The sequence below is a fragment of the Melospiza georgiana genome, chromosome 1 (assembly GCF_028018845.1).
Source record: "Melospiza georgiana isolate bMelGeo1 chromosome 1, bMelGeo1.pri, whole genome shotgun sequence".
NCBI classification, from domain to species: domain Eukaryota; kingdom Metazoa; phylum Chordata; class Aves; order Passeriformes; family Passerellidae; genus Melospiza; species Melospiza georgiana.
In genome coordinates, this window is record NC_080430.1 from 77668346 (window position 1) to 77691176 (window position 22831).

The window sequence follows — 22831 nt, forward strand, 5'->3', positions numbered from 1 at the left end:
TAACTTACCTCTGTGTATTTTAGTCAGGTTTGTTGAAAATTTAAGTCTTTTTAAAATGTTATATTTTTGTAGTCATTCATGTAGCATGCCTTTTACTTTAAGTCAGAAAAAAAGGTCTCAGGATTAATCTATTTTAAAACAGCTCTTGCCTTCATATATACATCAAGAAACAAACAAGAAGGTGGTGTATTTACTATGAGGGTCTAGAAATAAAGTTGTAGGGCTCTACAAGTAAAGTTATTTCTTCAAATGTAAAGCATTCAATGTCCTTGATAAAATGGTGAAGTCCTATCCACTAAATAAAATTCAGGACTGGCCAAAATAAAAATTTCTCTTCTCTAGGTATGTTATTGTTACTGTATATGCCATCTTTTTTCTTATTTGATTGAAGTATAGGCATATTTTTGGTCAGAAATATGGGGAGTTTATGGAGAAAAATTATGATGATGATGTCTGGATGATAGATTTGAGGGTTTTTTGGTTTTGGTGAGGGAGCAGTTTTTTGTGTGTTTTGTTTTGGTTTTTTTTTCCTTGTGTGTTTTGGTTTTTATTTGGGGGGTTGTGGTGTAGTTTTTTTGGGTTTTGATTTTTTTTGTTTTGTTTGTTTGTTTGGGTTTTGATGATTTTTTGTTTTTATTTGGTGGGTTTTATTTTGTTGATTTTTCTGTTTGTTTGTTTGTTTTGTTTTGGGGTGTTTTTTTTTTTTGTTTTTGGTCATGGGCTATATCTACTAGATTGCAAAAACATCATCCTCCCAGTCAGTCAATCAATCAGTCAGTTGATTGCCAGGTCAGGTGTTTTAGTTTTCTCACTGACTGTTACCCAGCTTAAAAGCGTTCAGGTGAGGATAGTTTGGAAAGTCAGAGGTTTTTTTAATGCAAAAATAAAAAATGAGATTATCGGGAGCTCCAAAAGCACAGGGTGGTTTTCAAGCAAGGGGTTAAAACTACTTTTCACAACTCAGAAATTTCAGATGCAGACGGTGTATTTTTGTGGGAGGGGGTTGCCGAAAGGGAATCCTCAATACCAATTGGCTGCTCTCTATCAGCCGCAGCTGAGCTCAGGCTGCTGCTCAAGTGCAGTATCGATCTGAAGGGTGAATGTGTCGGGAGCCTCAGAGAGCCATTCAGAGGCGTTCTGAGCAGGGAACCGACCTCTTCCAGTAAGCAAGTGGTTGCTACCTGCCTTTGCCGCCCGCGACATCCTCGGTGAATGAAGGGGAAGGCGAGAAAAGGCAGTGCTGCTGCTGCGGAGATTGAGCGAGCGGGCTGCTGCCGCTGCGGTCGCTGCTGCCGCCGCTCCGCCTGCTGCCGCTGCAGCTCCATGTAGCAGGTAAGGCGGCTTTTCCCGGGAAGGGGGAGAGCCCGGGATGGCCCCCCGGTGGCCGGGGCTGTGTGTGGGGCCCCCGGAGCCGGGCACCCAGGGACGGACGCTGCCTCGGCCGGAGGAGCGGCAGGGCCCCAGGCGAGGAGCCCGGCCGTGCGGATGGAGCAGCCTCCATTCCCTGCTCATCCCGGTCTGGAGCAGCAAAACTTCCCTAAGTTCCCAACAAAGTGTGCGAGCCCGCGGTGCCTGCGGGGAGAGGGAGCCGAGCAGGGGCAGGAAGGAGCCGCAGGTGCCCGGGCCGCCGTGCGGGGGTGCAGCGCTCCCAGGGCCGGGCAGCACCTGGGCGCCACAGAGGTGAGGGCGTGAGGGCGGGCGGGCGGGTGTGTGGGTGCCGGCACCGCGGCTCTGCTGAACGCTGGGCTCGCAGGAGGGAACGCAGCGTGCCAAACCGGGCACTCAGCTAAAAGGGAGAATAGCTGAGAGATGGTGTGAAACTCGTGGGACTGGAGATGTATGTGCCGTTTTTTATGTCCCCCTTTTTTTTTTTTTATTATCTATTTTTTGAGCGCTCAGTACTCTGTGTGTGTATGTGAAGACAGGGAGGCAGGGGGGGAATTTCTGCAGCGCTGACGTTTGAAGTAATAAGGTTTAATTACAGGAAAGAAGGTAAGGAATGTGCATTCGACTTGAAACAACTTTGAAAACACCTGAGCAGCCTCCCCCTTCAAACAAACAAACAAAAAAAGGCACTGCAGAAAAATTTTAATGGGGAGAAATAAAAATTTAGCCCTGGCACAAGGTTTTCAAATGCGAGCCATGATTTTTCTTTATAATGTTTCAAACTGATCTTCTATGAGTTAGTCATGTGATGAACAGTATGACATGCATAATCTTTATACAAACGTTTTAATAGTGGGGTTTGCTCTGAATTACAAATCATGCTGCAAGTGTGCCTGTGACAGCGATGTGTGAAGGTGCTTACCTTGAGTATTTCATGTGATTTTTGATGATAATGGCTATGTGGCTTTGGTATTTCAATTCTTAATATTCAGTCTAGAGTAAGGAGGAAACATAGTCTCTTGCCTTTTAAATACTCATTTCAAAGCATGCTATGGTGTAGTGGTGATGATGGACTTTTTGCAAATGTCTGTGTTTATTGAGTGATGGCTAACTGGGTTTTTTTCTGTATCTGCAAATATCTGTACAGAGCTAAATAGGATGCTGGATAGCATGAATGGTTGAGGTTATTGGTATTTCTTTCCCTATTTTCAAATCCAAATATAAATAGCAAAAACTGAACAATTCAAGAATACTAAGTAGGTCTTATTATAATGCACCTTTTGCTGTGTATGTGATTGCATTTCAGATTCAAAGTAAATCAGTATTAAGGTATTTCCATGAAACCGTGCTTTTATGAAATTAGCAAATTTGTCAGGACGTTTTTATTTCTGTCTTCTGAACATGTTAAACCTTTGATTGATGACAGTGTGTTTTCAAGAGGTTTCAAGGCTTCTTACAAAATACTTTGCCAGATATGAAAGCTGATGGTTGCATTGCAGAAGTCATAGGCAGTTAATTGCTAAACTGATTTGAGTGCTCAAGAGCATACCAGCATGCAGACCAAAGTCTTCCTACAAAACTGATCAAACTTGTTACCTGATGTTGCTCTTTTTGGAGATTGAGGCCCCTGTGGGAGACTGCAGAGGGAGCAGATTCTCCTTTGGGGAAGCAATAAACAAAATACTTTGTTTTGAAAAGACAGTTTTATAAGCAAATTTATTTTTTTCATTCTTGCATCTATCCCATAGATGACATTCATCCTTGAGTTTGTTTTATTTTAATTAATTTGTGCCTGTCCTGCCCCCCTCTCCCTCCAACCTGTTCTGAATGTCAGGTCTGTGGTATTTGTTTATCCACTGTTCTGGAGAGATCTCCCACAATTTTTATTCATCATACATAGACAGAATTCCCTTAAAGTGTTCAGTACTTTGTAATATTTTCTTCCAAATATATAAGAAGAAATAATATTTCAGTTGCAATGACATGCAATAGAAAGCAGGTAACAGAATAACAAATATAAAGGCTACAGGTGTCTCTCTAGATGCAGTTTCTCATTTTGCACCCATCAGTTGGAGATTTGTTCTTCTGAAGAAAAACATTACTTGTAATCAGTATTCAGCAGGAAAACATATGCTTATTTTGCTTTCTGTCAACCTTAAGTAACCCATTAGTTCAATAGTAGTGCTTGAGATGATTAAAAAAATGTATAGGTTAGCAAATTCCTAAATTTCTTTTCTGTGAGTGAGTTTTAGACTAACAGCTTTTTCAGTGTTCAAATTATTTTAAACACTTTTGTATAAGAGAATGTTTTAGAAATCATTGGCATTTGTGTAATAAGAAAATGCCATGATGTTTTTGTCTTTATCTAGATGCTACTATAACAGTATTATAAAGATTTGGTTGAAAATATTTCATTAAAGGCTGTAAAATTGTGCTTAAGTATTTAAGCAGTTATCACAGAATTAGAGAAGGGAGTAACTTACATGTAACTGTGCAAAGCATCATGATCAAATTTTTCAAATATTCTTATAATCACCCACAGCTCAGGTAAATCGCCTTTCATATGTTTAGAGGATCTGCTAGTCTCATATAAACTTTTCTAGACTATTCTGATGTGGACGTGCAGTGTGAAGCCTTACAGTAAAACAGAGCAGCTAAAGTCAGGCTGGAACATGTGCTGAAGCACATGTCTTTGTGTGATGAAGCACAGAGGCTCAGGGTGGGCGCACAGCCTGGTGCTGCCTGTAGGAGCCAGACTCCGGAGTACCTGGAGACACCTTCCCAAGGTGGGGAGCAGGGCTCTCCTTGCCGTGTGCCCTGCTGCGAAACTGGTAAAGCACTCATTGTTTCCTGTGCGATTTTAGACTGAGTCTTAGATTGTAACCAGAAAGATTATTTGCAGCACAGTTTTCTCATTAGGCATAATATCATAAACACCAGCTTTCTTGAGAGAGCCATCTGAAGGGAATTTCTGCACACACGTTTCTTCACAACTCTGCCTGCTCAGAGGGATCTTACCTCTTCCTCTGGAATGTATTGCTTTTACTTATGCTTTTAAAGATTGTGCATGTGCACATTGCAAGTCTTCTCCTTATTTTCTATCTATAATAAAGTTGTCTGAAACAACAAAGAAAAATAATATATTTCCAATTTGGTTATATTTATTTTAAAAGCTTTATTTTTGTAATATATTCTACTTCTGATTCCAACAACATGTATCAGTTTTAATATAAAAATATTCAAAATTTACTAAAATCTTTGCCTCTATTTCTCACGCTTCATTACCAGAAATTATTTACTAATATTGATACTTATGTTATTATTTAATAGTGTAAGTATTATACTGAATACTGTGTGAAATAATCTTGTGATGACAACTGGCATTTTGATTAAATTACAGCAGTTGTAGCATTCACAGTCATAAGGCTTTGAAAAATGATTGCATATACATATTGCTGTTGAGAATCTCTTCTTCTTTTAGGAATACCAAACTGTTTTCAGGATATTTTTCTTAGCATTGACCAACAGCGATGTGTGTCTGTGTGTGTGTGTACTGGACTATACGCATGTCCAGAAAAGGGCAACAAAACTAGCAAAGGGTCTGCAGCACAAGTTTTGTGAGGAGCAGCTGAGGGAGCAGAGGTTGTTTAGCCCAGATAAAAGGAACCCCAGGAGGGACCTTATCACTCTCTACAGCTGCCTGAAAGGAGGGTGCAACCTGCTGGGGTTGGTTTTTCTCCTAGTCAACAAGTGGTACAGGACAGAGAGAACAGCCTCTAGCTGCACCAGGGGAGGTTTAGATTGGATGTTAGGGAAAGTTTCTTCACTGGGGCCATGGTCAGACATTGAGATAGGCTGCCTGAGGAAGTGGTGGAATGGTCATCCCTGGATGAGTTCAAAAGGCATGTGGATGTGTTGCATTCTGACATGGTTTGGTAGTGAGCATGGCAGAACCATGTTAGAAGTTGGACTCAATGATTTTAGACCTCTCTTCCAACGTAAACAATTCCATTATAAACTATAAATTCAAAGTCAAATACAAGCAAATTGATGCTAGTTCTACTGGAGTTATTCAACAATTTTTGAAAGGTTGGAAAGGAAACACAATTCAATTTTAGTGTGAATTGTTTTAAGCAGTAAAAATCCTGATTTTTTCCCAGTATGTTGCTGAGTGGAACAGCATATTTTAATCTTATTTCCACATTGTCATTAATTTCTGAGAGCTTATGTATTTGAACCTGTATATTGAAGACTCCTAATAAAAAAAAAACCAAAAAAAAAAAACAGGAGAGAAACACAGAACAAAAAATAATTAAAGCTGATGCCAGAGTGTATTTGACTTTTCTTAATTTAACCAAGGTTTTCTATTCATGTGTTAAGAGAAAAAACTAATACCTTTGCAATTGCTCCCCTTCAAATCATATGTGTTTACCCACAGCATCAGTATCTTTGTTGGTTTCCAAGCTATCCATTTGCAAAGCTCTTTGAGGTATCTTGAGTGTGAAAATTGTTACGAAGCCAAGTGCTGTTCTCCTTTTAAGTGACTAATAAAAATGCCTCCACTTAAAGCATTTTATGTATACATCAGTTTATGTACACATACCCTTTAAATGAAGCAATTTTTATAAGACATTTTAAAATGTGAACATGATTTGAGTTTGTATAACACGTTGAGTTGAAGGCATTGCAAGGAATGAAGTATGGTTCAGGGTGGCAAAAAATAGACAAATGCTACTAAGAAGGTATGTTACATGAAGTGTTATGTTTTATAACTGCATTGTGAAAAGTATCATGTGATCTTTCCTTTTTCTTAGGTACTGTTCACTAAAGGAACTGGAATATAATGTCTGTTATAAGAGATGGCGCCTCTTTTCAGCTCTAGATTTCACTTTTAGAAAAGTCTTTGTGGAGGGAGGTTTATGGTCTGCTGTGGTACTCTGGTTTCTCTCAGCATATTCACTCCTACTGGACTGCATTTAGGAGCTGTATGATACAAGTGATTGTATCATAGCTGTGGAAATAAAGTTGGGTGTGTTTTCACATGCACGTTATTTTGTATTGTGATACTGTCAGATTTCACAGAGTAAATATAACAGTGTGCCTACTTCTCAAGGGAAAAATGAGGGTACAAGGGTACAGATTCTGTCATCCCTCATTAATACAATTTGCTGCTCAGAGACCTAAATTTCAGAAAGATAATTAAGTCTGTCTCGTTTTAGGATGCCACTTAAGAATCTGCCTCTTGTTAAGAGATAATTCCTTTACATGTCAGTATGGTTCTAAGAAGCTGTTTGCTAAAGTACTCTTTTTCCCTGAGACATAGTACAAGATATTAATCACCTCTCATCACTGAAAAGCTTACATTGCTATTGAATAAGACAGGGCTAAGATACACTATTTTGGCCTCTTTGTTTTAAAAGAACTTCTTTCCTAATTTCATTGTTCTTTATTGGTTTATCGTGGCTGATTTGTTTTCTTCTACTCAGTAAAACCAATTGTGAGGTACTCTGAAATTGCTACTTTGCTAAACTCCAGAAAGGAATTGCATTTCCTTGACAGATCAAGTCAACCTGTCATAGCTTGTTATATCTACCTCCTTTTTGAAATCTTGTAACAAATATTTTGCTTCCTTTTTTTTTTTTTTTTTGCTTTGTGTTTATTCTCTTCTTTGTCTTAGTGCATACATTCTTAATATCTACTATAAAATTTAGTTATAAACTGAATTTTGAGATGTCCTGACCACTGCTTCAGTGTAGACACTCCTGTTGCACTTACTGTTTTAATTCCCACTGTCAGTCAGGAAATGACAGATCTTTTTTTTCCCCCCAAACATCTGTCCTCTAGTAGCAGTCAGAGGTGGTAGACTGTGCAATGCCTTCACTCACAGAAGCAGTCTCTTTTTTCTGTTCTGTTCTGTACTTTGCATCTTTCTTATAAACCACTGAAAACTCTGGCAACAGCATGATAAACAATGGGATTTTTGTGGAATTAGAGATTAAGCTTGAAAACTACTTCAGCCATGGGAAAACACTTCAAAAAACAAAATGGGCCCCATGGATAATGTGTTAATGATCTGATGGATTGAACTGCATAATAAAAACTACTGATGGTAGATGGGGAAATAACACCAAGGTAGAAGAAGAGAAATAAAACCTATCTAAAGTTAAATGAAAGCTCTTTGCTTCAACTTTCCAGTCATTGATGGAAATAGCTCTAGTTCTGGTCCTTGTCAGGGAAATAAAGCTGCATGATTCACTGAAAAAGACAGCTCAATGAACAAGCATGACAGTCTTGATTCATCAAAATCTTTCCTGTTGCATTCCAGTAGTAATTATTTATTCCTATAGAAATTTGCTTTGAAGCTGGATTTTTGGCCAGGTTGATTCTCTAGCCTCTTTAGGAGCACAGAGCAGGAATAAATCTGGCTTAACCTTGGCTGCAGAATCCTTCAGTCAAAAAGCTTGTACTGTTCTGTGGCTGGCAAACAGCAGCCCTTTGGCCAGGCAGAGAGTTTGGCCTCTGTGCTCCTGCCCTGCTTATTGCATACCTGCTGGTCGGGCTTCTTCTGGGAGCTGCTGTTAATATGGTTGTAGGGAAGCCCTTAAACTAGTGCTCTTTAAAAGCTTTATCAATGACATAGACAGTGAAATCCAGTGTGCCATTAGCAAGTTTGCAGATGGCCCCAAGCTGAGTGACCCTGAAGGACAGGGTGCCGTCCAGGCAAGCTCAGGAAGTGACAACCTCATGTGGTTCAACAAGTCCGAGTGCAAGGTGCTGCACCAGGGTCGAGGCAATCCCAAACATGAGCACAGACGGAGCTGAGCTCATTGAAAGCAGCCTTGTGAGAAGGACCTGGGCTATGGGTAAGTGCAAAGCCCAGTGTCCATGTGCGCTTGCAGCCCAGACAGCCAAATGCATCGTGAGCTGCATTAAAAAGAAATGAGGCCAGCAGATTGAGGGAGGTGATTGTCCCTCACTACTCTGCTCTTGTGAGACCTCGTTTTGAAGTACTGTGTGCAGCTCGGGAGTCCTTAGTGCAGAAAACATGTAGACCTGTTGGAGTGGGTCCAGAGGAGGGCCACCAGGGATGATCAGAGGGCTGGAAAGTCTCTCCTACCCAGGCACACTGAGAGTTGGGGTTGCTCAGCCTGGAGAAGAGAAGGCTCCATGTAAACCTTTAGCAGCTTTTCAGTGCTTAAAGGGGGCTTATAAAAAGAGGGACAGCGACTGGGCAGATATTGATAGAGAAAGCAACTAAAGGAAATTTTAAACTAAAAGAAGAGGGATTTAAATTATATATTAGGAAGAAATTCTTTACCTTTGAGACTAGTGAGATGCTGGCACAGGTTGTCCAGGGAGACTGTGTGTGCCGTATCCTTCAGAGTGCTCAAGACTGGAATGGATGGGGCTTTGAGCAATCTGATCTAGTGGATGATATCCCTACCCATTGCAGGGGTTTTGGATCCAGATAATTTTTAAGGTTCCTCCCAATCTTAACCACTCCACATTTCTATGAAATACTGGTATTCATTCTCTTTTTACTTCTGATAGCATAGTAACTTGGTGATAGGAACAAAGACTAATTCTATTTATAAACAAGTATCAGTATAAAAGAAAAAACAAAAGAGAAAAAAAAAAACCAAAATGTTGCTAACATTGGATTCCAAAAGCTCATCCATATAAGTCAGGAGACAAGAATGAACTTTTCAGGACAATGCACCTGTTATTTCTACAGTGTGCAAGTCAAAAGAAAATGAATTAGGTGTCAGCATCATTTGTTTGGCTGTGACAGAGAGAGAGATGATCAAAGAGTAGGTTGCAGATTTTTTTGTCCTATATTCATAATGCTTGTCGTAAGCAGTTGTGTTGATTTCTATACATTCTTCCCTAATTTATTAGTTGCCCTTTTACACTGAGACAATGCACTTTCATTTTTTATTTAATTACTAGATCAAACAGAAATCAAGAACTTTTCAGTGGCCTGCATACAATCCTAACTAATCCTAATTTAAAAGTCTTCTACCTTCAAAAGTTGATATGCTGTTTATATTTTAGAGACAGTCATAGATCTCACCAGGGAGGTTCCAGAAACACAAGTGTAAGTCAGACTTCAAAGCTAGAGGAGGGTCTGATAGAGCAGCTTACTCCAGCATCTAACATTCTGCAAAGGCTGTGTGTGGTTCATGGGAATTTTGTTATTATGCACAGGAAAGGTGTTTCACTGGAATTTTTTTCCCATAGCTGTAGAGTGGGAGTGTAGAGTGAACTGAGTTGTTTAACATGAATATGAATCTCTGTCTTGAAGCTGTGACCAGAGAAAAAAATTACACAGTTATACTTGTCAGTAAAAGCAGCATGCCCCAGTGAATTTCAGCCCATCTGGGGGAAGTGTCAGAGGGTCTTGAGGAAGTCTGCAGGTAATGAGTATATAATTGAAGACTATCAAAAGAAAAGCGTGTCCCAACAAAGAATTTAGCTAAAAAAACAGTAATATATAGTAATTTATTCTGGTAAACCTTTAGAAATGTTACCAAAATTATTCTGTGTGAACGCCCTAGAATTCACAAAAAGTGCTACAACACACAGTCCCTTCAAACACCTTAAATATTCTCGGAACAGCTGTTTAACAGAGTCATATAGCAAATGGTCACAGATATTTTCAGTTTTTCAGGGTATAAGTGAAGAATGTGGGAGCTAATTATCAGTCCTCCCTAGAAGGAAATAGAAGTGTTTTCAAGTGATTACTTATTTATCACTGTTTATCAAGTTCTTTGGCATTTGCTCCTCCCAAGTTATCCATGCAGTACTTGGAGAGGATCTTCTCTTCCCAACTGTGAAGCCCATTCCTGCCTTTTTCAGGCAAAACTGGTTTGATAGTGTATAAAGATTTGATTAAAAGATTCTTTCATTTCCTTCCCTTATTGCAAAGAATTGCTATAAGAATATAGTTGTAAAAATAAAACTTTTTTTGTAAAGAGATATAGAATATGTGATTTAAACTTGATTTCAGGCGTATTTAGGGGGAAAATAATTCCTTCTCTTTTATGGTCCAGCAGTCTCAGAAGATGCCCATAGTTCCTTGTTGTGTCCATAACTGAATAAAGATGTCAGCGTACCATAAGAATAGGAGGGTCATGGGAGTCCTTGAAAGGTTTGTCTTAGCTGGTTTTGAAGCTCAGTCCTGTTATCTAAACTGAACACCGAAGAACTGGTATTAACACCTGGACTTCTGTCTATTTAAAATCCAGAGTTCCTAAAGTAGCAATTAATTGGCTTAATTCTGAATTGTGAATCTCTTTTCTGAAGGACAATCTTAATTTGTCATGTAGTGCTGATTCAGAACAACTGGAAGTGCATTAATTTTCTACATTCCCAAAGTCTTTACTCCTTGCATTATGGAAATTTGTGAAGGAAAAAAAAAAAGAAATCAAATTAGTGATTATTTTCTTTCTTCTTTAAGACAAAACTAAAATTAGGACACATAAGAATACCTTCCTGTATATGTGCAAATAAGTGTTTTATTCAAGTCTAAATCTTAGGTTTTCCCTTCACTGTTACCTATCCTTAAAAAACACACTTAGAACCTCAGTTGTACTTGGGCTGTATGCTCTAATAAAATATAAGACCTTGGAGCATTAACAAATCTCTCAGCTTTTAAATAGACTGTGACCTATTAATTTACAGGGCTACTTCAATAAAGCAATAGCTCACTTAGGTTAATGATGGATCATGGTGTGATTCGATTTGCAGAGTGCAGACTTGCCTATTATCCCCTAATGTTTGTATGGGTCATGTTATCACATCCAAATAATGATTCATGCCACCCCTTGTTCCTGGAGATATCACAGTGATTACAGGGAAGCTCAGCGTGCTAGTACATAAAGCCTTTAGGGTTCTGTTGGATGCTGTTGAATTATTATTTTTGGCTAGAGAATGATAAAGCAGGGAAGCCTCAGTCTTCTCTGTGACACCTTCCTCTTGTGATTCAATTGGCCATCTGGCTGAGCAGACGGGCTGGACATTTGCAGAAATCAGATCTGTCTCTCCCTGTCTTGTGCTTCTTTCTTTTTCCTTCATTTAGGTGAGGAAAGTTAGCTGGCCCTGACCTGCTGTGACAGATTATTTACAAGTCAAGTGCCTTATGACTTTCCCCGCTGTACCCCCCTCACAGCTTGAGTTTCTGACATGAAAATGGAGCAATTTCCAGCAGGAAGAAAACATCAATACTGTGTCCTGCTGTAGTTACCCACAGGAGAGGCTCAGGCTGGTAGGCACACTGAGAAGGGAATAAAAGGATATGTTTTCTAGTTGTGGATGCACTGTGAGTATCAACATAATTTCTTCTCCCAGTGTCGCCACATTGTTGTTTACACTGAAGAACTGTTGTCACTTAGGCATAGCAATTCAAAACAGTCTAAGGGATAGGATGAGAAGACGTTTTGGATGTGATTGTAAATGTTTGTACAGTGCTCTTAAGGTTTATTTTTACTTCCCATTTTTGGGGATGGTCTGGGTTTTCTCACCGTACCACTGTGTGCTGACTGGTTCTGCTGCTCACTGGTTCTGCTGCTGACAAACACTAAATCTTGATAAATGCTTCCAATAAAACTGCCATAAACCTCACTAGCTCTAAACTCTCCTAGACATAAACCACTCCTAGTTAATATATAGTACAGGTAAAACATGAATGGGTAGAGGAATAGTTGCCTTATAGTTGCCTACAAAGATATAAGGTCTATGGAAATTAAAAAGACGAACTTTGTTTTCTACCAAGTGCACATGCAACCTAGATACAGAAGAAATTGCCATAAGAAATAGTGCTGTCTTCAAATAAATTAATTTTCTGATAGCTGAATTTAAACATTCTCCAACAGCTTCTGTCACTAAGGAAATATAATAATTTCACTCAGTTAACATTTTTCCAAGGAAAGCCACTGAGTGAAAAAAATCTAACTTGAAAGTACCTGTTAACCACTTTCTCTGCTTCTACACTTCGGCAAACAGGCACATTCAACAGCATCAAGTAGTGATGAAATGCTTAAAAATATGCACTTTTTTAACCCATTTGACTTTTCCTCATCCACTCATAAAAATATTTCCTAAAGAGTTTGGATACTATAGAAGGAGTTTGTTGTTCAAATCAGGCATTAGAAATAGAATTGTGATTGAAATAATATTGCTGTGTTGACCTTTTTGGCATGGAATATGGTAAAAAGATAGGCACTTAAATTATTTAATATATTTGGCTCTCATTATGTAATATTTTTATTTTGTTTTAGAAGTATTATACAAGGACCTTCCCAGAAACAGTGCCAAGGATCTCAAAACTGTAAGCAGATTTCAAACCTAAATTAGGTTTCCCAGCTGCTTAGTGGTATATACTCACATTCAAATAGTGAAAAATGGCTTTTGAAATGTGTACTACATTAAAACTCTGAGAAGTTTTATGTATTTTAATTTTCTGAGTGTTGCAGCAAATTTCAGACTTGAAAGTCTCTTGTGATTGCTGCCTGAAGCATTTATAGAAAGAGATTTTCTTCCTTTTCCCTCCCCTTGCATCCACAGTATAATGATTTTTGAGGATCAATATTGTATTTCTGCATTTGGAAGCTTAAACTCATGCAATTTTATTTCTGTCCAATGTTTTCCTACTTAAGCATGTTGAGCTTATTGAAATTTGAAAGGATATTCAAACTCATCATTTCCAAAGACCAAAATCCAAGGTCATTCTCTCTCCTTCACAGATCCCATTTCCAGTGATAAATTTATCAAAAAAATCCTGGTGTTTTAGTCATATCTAAGAAATATATAGACTTAGTTTATAATCTGAATACAATGACCAATCCTTCAAGCTTAATGGACTAATAACAGGAAAGTGTGCTTTTTTGCAGGCAAGGCAAAGATTTTCACTTAAACTATAACCATAGGTGTAATTATTATTAACAATTTTAGTTTAATAATTTGACAACGGAGTGATTTTTTTGCAATCAAACAGAAAAACGCTTCAAGATTTCAAAGTCTGTGTTAATGCTGTTAGTTGTAGATTAAGCTGGCTGCCAGGTGAAATGCAAAAAACATAGGATTTTTATTTTTATCTTTATCATCAGTGCCTAAATTTAATGTGGCATATCTGTATCACTGTATTCTTATTTTCTTTACATTGAAAACAGCACAATGAAAACATGTCCTGAAACAAACTCCTGGTTCTATTATTTTTCATATAGACTAGTGGAATCTATCCCAGGAAAGAAGGAATTGTAAATGTCACCACTATGAAATATCTACATAGGAATTTGTGAACTTGTTTATTTTCTGTGTGAAAATGTAGATGTTTAAACGGTTATTATTTTTATTGTCATTGATATGATAGAATTAGGGTTCTTGTTCTCATGTCTTGATATTTTAAATGGGAAATGATCCTTAGAGAATTTAGGGCCACAATACCGTTTTGTTGCATTCTAGCTCTCAGGTAGGAGATGAGTACTCAGATTTTTTTGAGGCTTTAAGTTAAAATGTTATATAGAGACTGAACCCCAATAAGAAGAAGTGCAAAGCAAGAAATGATGCTTTTTATGTCAAGTGCAAAGTGGAAAGCTTTGCTTTGGAATCTGTCAAATATCTCTTGCCTGTGTCTTACCTAAATACCCACAGACATGTAGACTTACCCCTGTCAGGGGAAGCTCATTAAAACCCACTCTTAGACAGAACACCTGACAGGAAAAGAATCTTCCTCTCTCAGCTTCTCCTGGAAGTTTCTTTATGTCATGAGATTTTTCCTCTATGAAGAATAGACTTTTCAAACTTTTCTGGACTTAGTTTAGAATTATAACATTTCACTTTCTTGTCCAATTAATTTAAAATTACATGTGAAATGTTATTTCTGCCTGAGATATAATTTAGCAGTTCTGAGAAAAACTTGCTGTCATGGTATATTGGTAAAAGGAATGACTAAGAGAAAAAAAATGACATTATTTTGGAAATAATGGTGCTTTCCTGATGACCAGTATCATTGTATAATTTCAATTCAGTTTACTCATTTATTTATGTAATATGTGAGACTATTCAGCACTAATGCTGAAGGTAATATAAATTAATTTTTGTGGTTCAGCTTATTTTGATGCTAGGCATCTAATCCGGGTGCCCTATACTTCTATACTGTATGTGACAATTTCTTATTTTGAAACTTTTCTTCCCCTGTTAAAGTCACACAGTTGCAACAATAGATGTTGGCATAATGAGATTCTTATTTAAAAAAAAAAAAAAGGAAAATTAAGCCAGTGGAAACATAAAATCATGGTGATTTGAATGCTATCTAATATTAAGTAAATGTACAGATGTGTTTGTTAGCTTTCACATGTGGGGAAATAAGAGGAGAATTACTTTGTGAATTCTCAACAATGAGTCAGTGTTTTCAGCCTTGGGATGAGCTGTAGCAGCAGCCCTGGTCAAAACCTTCCTGAAAGAAATATTTTTCTTTTGAGAATTTGATTTGTAGCTGAAAAAATCATTTTGCGAACAGAATTTTCTTTCCTGGAGAAGGAAAAAAAGGAAATAAATAAATAGTGGAAGCAAAATATTCTGCCGACAGAGACGTAAAAACTGACAGCATTTAATTCAGGAACTTTGCATTGTGGCTATTGACATTGACATTGTGGCTATTGCCTCATGCTCCTGACTGAAAAGCTGAAATGCTCTTCCTGTGTCCCTCCATGTAATGCTTCAAGGCCTTGTCAGTCTTGTTCCCTAAGGAGAGTGTTGGTCTCTGGAACAGCATGGAGAAAACAGGGAGTAGGAGCAATGCCATTAAAAAAAAGAGTAGGACTGTAAATCTGAACTATCTCATATAAGATCAACAAAAATTACATTTTGTATTTTGGCCCCTCTTTTATCTAAAAAGAAAATGCCTTCATTTTGAAGATTCTTTAACTCTCTTATTTAATACTACCTTAGTTCACACTTTTGGTATAAGATTTAAGCCCCCAAAGTATATTTTATTTGTTGCTTGTGAGCTTAATAATGTGGAAAGTTGTGTTTATCCATCTTCTTTATAGAGGTTTTCACCTCTAGTTCATTCACCACTCACTTTATTCTATTGCTTCTTCACTCCACATCAAGACTTGGAGGAGTACAAGTGACACCACAGACTAAATTGTAGAAATTTAAGAGCTTGGAAGAATTATTAGGCCCTAGCTGTTGTCTGAAAACCTAAATGATTATTTTAACATCAAGGCTTGACCCTCTTCTACACTTAGTGAAAAGACTGCATGCTGTTTTGTCATTCTTGTAACAGCTAAGGCAGATTATTTTAATCTCTCCTTGAGGATATTTATCAGATAGATAGCTTAATGTTGGTACCTTATGATTTCTTGACAGCTGGCCATAAAACCTGATAAATGCTCCTGCCAACAAAACAACACGTGGGTTCCAAAAAAAAGTTTGTAATTTTTAATAAGGTAGATTATTTGATTGATGTGCAGTATGCATTCTAATTACAAAAATAAAAAAAATAAAAAAAACAGAGGAAGAGGAAATTTGTCACTTCCCCATTCATTATTCCCTAATTAGACTATAACTAATCAGAATTTATGATTGGGTAAAATAACCCCAGATTTAATTTACTGCACTGCCATTACAGACAGATAAAAAGAATCATGAATTATGTCTCACTGCCAAGACAGTATAAAAGAAGAAGGAAATTGGATAAACCTTGAACTATTGTAAACATGACTCTGTCTTGCAGTCTCTCAGATTAGTAATTTATTTCAGCAAGTGAAATGCTTCTCTTGTGAAATGACAGAGTATATTTTTTTAAATATGCAATATTTATATATATTCTGAATACCAGAGTAGTACGTGAGACCAGTGCATTTATTTTGGTTTTGCAGTACCAGTACTGCCTGTGAGACCAAAGCATTTTATTTTGTTTTTGGCTTGTGTAACAGCATTTTGCATACTTAACATCAAAATACATGAACTGGACCAAATGGGTGGTGATGATAAAATGGCTCTGACATTGTTACTGCTTTATTGTGGATCTGAAATGTAGAATGGAAACTTTCATTTAGATGTGTTTTTTCCATATGTCAGCTTTATTCTACCAGTCTGAGTTTGCTGTGGTGTCTGTTATGTGCTTCCACTACCTGCATTGCTGTCTCTGTTTTAATGTGTGTATATTAGGAGAAGACAGTAGGACAAAAAAGAGAGAGTAAATTTTCCTCATTACATTCTCATTTGTACTCGTTGTCTTGCATGGTGGTGTCAAAGTAACTTGTCTCTCCATGATATAGTCATGTGCATATAAAAACAATATATTTGTTTTCATATGGGAATCTGCTGAGTATACAGGCAAACACATCAGGTGCCTGTGGTACAAGGTATGGAAAATTCTGATTAGTCAAAGTTAGTTCTTTTTCTGAAGTAGTCATTGTTTTATGTGCCCAGTAGAGGAAAAGAGAGATAGAAAGAAAGATGTCAAAGCAGAAATTGGCACAATGGTTAGCAGTTAAGGAATACTTTTGGGCTGTAAGAAAATAAAGTTTAAATCCCTGTTTGCTTCAACTTTAACTCAGGTCTCATTTTAAGTAATTTTGCCTCCAAATTTTACAGCCTGAGTCTCTCCAAGGAAGTTATTTGAGTTTTTATAAAAGCTAAAAGATTATTGGTAGGGACAGGAATTGTAAATTAGTCAGTAGCACAGTGGGCAGAATACTTACCCACTCTTTCAGAGGCAGGTTGGGCTTCTGTTCTGAATCAATCCAAGCACAGGCTTCAAACCTTGGTCTCCCTAACTCAGATAAGTTGCCTTCTGCAATATTATTTGGTCTAAAATTTAGCTTGATGCTTTTTATAGATGATTCAATACTTCCTGTGAGGAGTGTTCCCACTTGAAATCTGAAAAAGTATATAAGTACAAAAGATACATGTTAACTACATTACTTCTTTCAACCTTTTTGGAGTTATAGTCTAGGGAATGTGTTTTGGCTGAATTTATTTTCTTGTAATTTTCTTTATTTTATATATTTTTCTTTATTTTATTTTATATCTTTTTCTTTATTTTATATCTTCATTCTCTTTATTTTCTTTTCAGATCCAAAATGCTTCAAAAATAAAGGCAGACAGTGAGACACTGTAATCTGATGGTTTGTAGTCCTTGAGTGCAAAAGCTCTCAAGGTCCTGGCTACAATTAAACAAAGTCATTGGAAATGCTGATGTCCTTGTAATCCAGCTGCACACACCAACAGCTGTTGTGACTCACTGTGGGCTCAGCAACAAGCCACGGGGTCATTTTTATTTCCTCTGATTCTATGTCTTGTAATTATGTAGGTGCAGTGCATAAGATTGAGTCATGTACGGGCGACCATTGGTTCTTACTGCTTTAAATAGCATATAAAAATGATCAGTTCAGTGGGCTGTCATTAACAAGAATCACTGAAAATGGCAGAAAACTGTGCACTTGTCTCAGTTTCTTCAGTAAGAGTTTTTTTTGCCTGTTTTTCCAGGCAGAGCTGGACCATGATGTGCAGGGCATCTTTTCTGTGTATGTGTGCACAAGCGAGATCTCAGCAGCCTGCTAGTCCTGCTGCTGATGTTCTTATTATCCCTTTTTCTTCTTTCTTCTAAGCTTTTGGTATTTTTTTTTTTTTTTTTTTTTGTTTTTTTTGGTTTGGTTTTTCTTGTTTTGTTTTGTTTTTTTTTTCTTTCTCTTGCATATTTCTTTTCTTCCATTAATTTCTACCTCCCTGGTCTTTCTGTATTTTCCCTTCTCTCATTGGAAAGAGGTAATGAAGTTCAGTAATGCTAGTGTATTAGATTTAAGGAACCTTCTGCTTCGTGCCAAGAAAGCTGGGTCACATCTGCAGCAAACAATAGTTCTCAAGTGCATCAGATACAGAGAAAGAAGCCTGAGGCTTCATGTAGCACAAAAAGAGCTGGAATATTTCTGTAGTGAACTTCATTTGCATCATGCCTCTACCTTAGTAGACATCTCCCATTTGATTGCATATCTATTTTTACTTCTGTACTTTGCAGCTATGCACAATTGCACCAAGGAATTGAGGATGTGAAGACACATCCAATCTCTATAAATATTTGTCTGTAATGACAAGAAAATATGTAAATAATTAATGAAAACTATGATGGACATCTATATCTATATAATATGGACTGATCTATGAGGAAATTATTTAAAGGATCAGCCTGGCAACTCCTAGATAAAGGTAATCAATACAACTGTATTTCTGCAAAAGTTCTGATAGCATTTTATTGTGCAAAGCTGAATCTTAATTCTGATTATTAAAGAATTATGAATTAGAATGTCTTCTTCATTACACAAGAAATATTTTCCGAATTATTTTTTCATTATTGAGGCATTTTAATGATTAGGCATCCAGCAAAAAAGAAATGGGACCGCCTATCTAGGCTAAGCCTAGACTCTTATGCTTTTGGAAAGATGCAAAATTATTTTTGTTATGTTCATGTACTTCAGGCACCTTCTGCTTGGCAAGACTTGGAATGAGGACTTTTACAATATGATTTCAAGAAAAATGGATGGAATTGAAATTTCCACATGGATTCATACATCTCAGCAATCTTTCAAGATGCCCAGTGTTTTATTTTTCAAGGAATTTAGCTTATTTCTGTCAAATATACAAGCTCTGGTTTTATTTTGCTTGTTGGGAATTTTGAATGCTTTCCAGGTGCTGCTGTGTCTCTTGAAAAACTAAAACAATAGCTTTGCAAGTGATGCCATCTGCCTGCATCCTTTGAAATATGTTAACTGAAAACAAGTAGCCTTGGAAAAGGATTAACTCTTTCAGTGCTGACCGTAGAGGCTGCAGCTGAACCCTTGATACTGCAGAAAGCCAGCCTGCAGCTGGGGCTGCAGAGCCACACAGGAGCTTCTCTGCTGTGCCACTGAGACCGTGACTGCCACAGCAGGTGGGCTCTAAGGAGCTCTGCGGCCTTCTCAGACAAGAAAATCTGTACCAAATAATGCGTAGCTAAAAATGGTTTCAGTAGGTTCAATGTTTCGTTGTTTCTTAGTTTAGTGAGGATTTGCACAGGTGAAAAAATGAATGCTGTGTCACATATTGCCAAACAGGATGAGACAAGAAAGTGTTAAATAGGAAAGATGGAAGAGAATGTAGTTTTGAGCACTTGGCCATGTGAATAGACACTGCACAGAAGTTAGTTGATGAGTTTAAAATTGCTAATTGAGTGGTCCAGTGGATACTTTAATTAAAATTTTTCCCCAAGGGAAACTATCCTTACTTAATTTTTCTACAAACCCTTTTTCTGAATGTGTCTTGCTCATCATATGGAATATATTAATACTTTGACCTGTACAATATTTTGTTTGCTCATATGGCTAACACCTATGGGCATTAACTTCAAATGTAAGGTTTTAGTGAGACAAAGTAGAGTAATTTTACTGATAATATCTTAAAAAAAAGCTTGGAAGTATTTTCCAAAATGTATTTGACTCTATATTATTTATTAAAAAAAATGTGTAAAACTTCATCTAATAGTTACACCTGCCATAATTACTTTTACAGTAATTACTTTTGGCATAATTAATTTTGCTGTTTATCCATATGATGAAAATCAGATTTTGCCCACTTTGAGTTTAATCAAAAGGCTGCAGCTGATTAACTTTCTTTTGTGGAGTTCTTCCACAATGGAATCCCCATGACACCAAACAAAAAAATAACTTATTGGTCAGCTGCCACTTACAATTTCTTCCTTTACACTGGCTTTTTCTGAAAATGGCTTTTTCTCCTTAGCCTGAGGCATAATCCTGAGACATGCACACAGTTAGGGATGATAAAGCTGCAGGACAGAGTAATCAACTCATATAGATGTAGTGACAAAGAAAATAGGTCCCCTGTGTTCTTTCTGTGGCTTGATTTTTGTTAAAAATCTTATTTACACACTGCAGGGGGTAAGTAAAGGATAAAACTATGCAAACATGCTGTCATGAGCATGGATGGATACAGATTCTACAAACACTGTGTGTATTAGAAAGCTAAAAGCATAGAAAAGCACAACATTGATACCATGATGAAATGGTCTGCATCCTAGGGGTTACACAATATATCATGTATTTGTATTTTGTAGATCATATTCTTCCTGAAAAGTGGCATAGCTGGCAGCATCCTAAATCGGGATTTGTGACAGTGTGCAGGTGAGAGTCTATGTAGAGCCTAAGAGTTCTGGGAAGGAGAGGTATCTTGGAGGACTCTGTCATAGTCATTAGCAGAAAGTACACTGCCCTAAATAGAGCAGATAAATGGTATTTTTTCAAGCAAGTGTGTGCATTTTATAATGTATTATTACATAATCTGTGCTTCTGAAAATACAGCAGATTTATTCTTTCAAGATGTCTTGTTTCTGACTCTTTCCCTGAATTTTTCTTCTCTTGGTGAATTGAAAGAGCATTGCTTTTATCCTCTGAGAACGAAACAGTCTGTTGTTGCAAGTATTCTTTCAGAAGTGAATGTCTTCCTCCAGCTTTAATGAGACCTGACTTAGTGACATCGAAGTTTTGAGAATGTATTTTCCGATACCTTTACATAGATAGAAGTACAATATTTACTTCCACCTTGCCTTGCTTAGCTGCGCACTTCATTCTCTCTAAATGCACTTTTCCCATGTTAACAGGTTTCTGTTTCTATTTCCCATTCAGTTTGTTCATTACATGTTGGATTTAATCAAATCATCTTACCTCCTAAAAAAAGCATTATCCCTTAGTTCTGTAAGAAGTTCATTTAAGACGAACTTACTCCCTCCTACTTGACTTGGTGGGCAACAACAGACAGAACAAGAGGACGCAGTCTCAAGCTGCGCCAAGGGAGATACAGGCTAGAATTAAGGAGGGAGTATTTTACAGAAAGAGTGGTCAAATACTGGAATCATCTACCCAGGGAGGTGGTGGAGTCACCATCCCTCAAAGAGTTTAAAAAAAGACTGGATGTGGCACTTGGTGCCATGATCTAGTTGAGGTGTTAGAACATGGGTTGGACTCAATGATCTTAAAGGTCTCTTCCAACCTAGAACTTCTGTGATTCTGTGACTTGCTCACGTTATATGTGGTAGAGTTATCCTCTTTGGAACAGAGTAGGGCTTTCATAGGTCATTAAATCTGTGTTGCCATAAAAACAGCTTTCTTTAGGAGGCTTTTTATTAGCTGTAGACAAACTGAAATTCTATCTTTGGTACCTGGTATCATATTTGGTATAATATTCTTCTGTCTATAAGGGGCCAAGTGCTGTGAAACAGAGAGGTAGCAGTGAAGCAGAGCTGATAGTGTGGCATCTAGGGAGTAACCAGGAGGTTTACTTCTGCAAGCATAATAATTTCAGTTAGCAAATACTGTACCACAGCTATCCTCAAAGCAGTATTTGCCTCTGTGTCCCTTGGAGCTTTATACCTAAAAGGGCAGCAGCAGAATAAAGACAGTCACAATAATGAACCAACAGTGAAAGTGCTACTTTTACAGAAGTTCCTGTTCCCTCAGCTCATGAGGGTGTGCAAGCCTCTCTGTGCTGGAAAAATGGAAAGAGGAGAAAATTTTCATTATTTTATTGTCCTTTGGGATCTTAAATTTGTATTCAAGCTGTCCTAATGGTTAAATTGCCTTGCTTTTTATAGCTATATTTTCATTATATATGAAAATATATATATATTATATATATTATATATATTTCATATATATATATTTATAGCTATATTTTCATTATATATATAATATTTTCATTATTTTATTGTCCTTTGGGATCTTAAATTTGTATTCAAGCTGTCCTAATGGTTAAATTGCCTTGCTGGGGTTTTTATAGCTGCATTGTTGACCATTTGAATTTCAATTCTCAATTATTAGGGAGCTTGTTATAGGGAGGACTGAGATGCATTTTACTCCTTTGAACATAATCTCTGCAAAGAAGAGGAACCTCTGTGTTCACTCAGTGCATTTGTGCAATATTGTTTCTCATAAAAAGACCTGTTTTATCAAGAAAAACCAGTAAACCAGTTAAAATAAAAAACATTTTAAGGCAATTTACCACACAATTACTATGAATTCCTTCTGTTTCTGGAGGAATGCTTTCTAAAAATTATCAGTCAGAAAGTAAAGATGTATAAAAGATAGTGGTAGCTGCTGTTAGCCTACAGACTATCAATATATTAGACAAAATAATTTTCTTACAGTGTAATTAACTATTACACATCTCTACAAGCAGATGAAATTTTTTGCATGGATTTATATGTCCTTGAATGTCTTCCTCATGCATTTCAGAGTGCTTTAAATGCAGTTAATTTGCAGTTTAAATATTCAGTTGTTTTTCAAGATCTGTGTTTGTTGATATGGGCTTAGTCTGTTATTGAGCATTTCAGAATTTAGGATTTGTGAATTGCCAAATTGAAGTAATAGAACTGGTGCTCAATTTGCCA

At 37.2% G+C, this 22831-nt stretch overlaps 1 protein-coding gene across 2 annotated transcripts in view; it reads left to right on the forward strand.

The window, feature by feature from the left end:
* The first annotated feature begins 1112 nt into the window (after window positions 1–1112).
* Window positions 1113–22831, forward strand: part of CDH12 (cadherin 12) — a 539802-nt gene continuing 518083 nt past the window's right edge. For both annotated transcript variants that reach the window (XM_058021180.1, XM_058021189.1), the window contains exon 1: window positions 1113–1332. The gene's annotated coding sequence lies outside the window, so the exon portion shown is untranslated. The remainder of the gene's footprint in view (window positions 1333–22831) is intronic.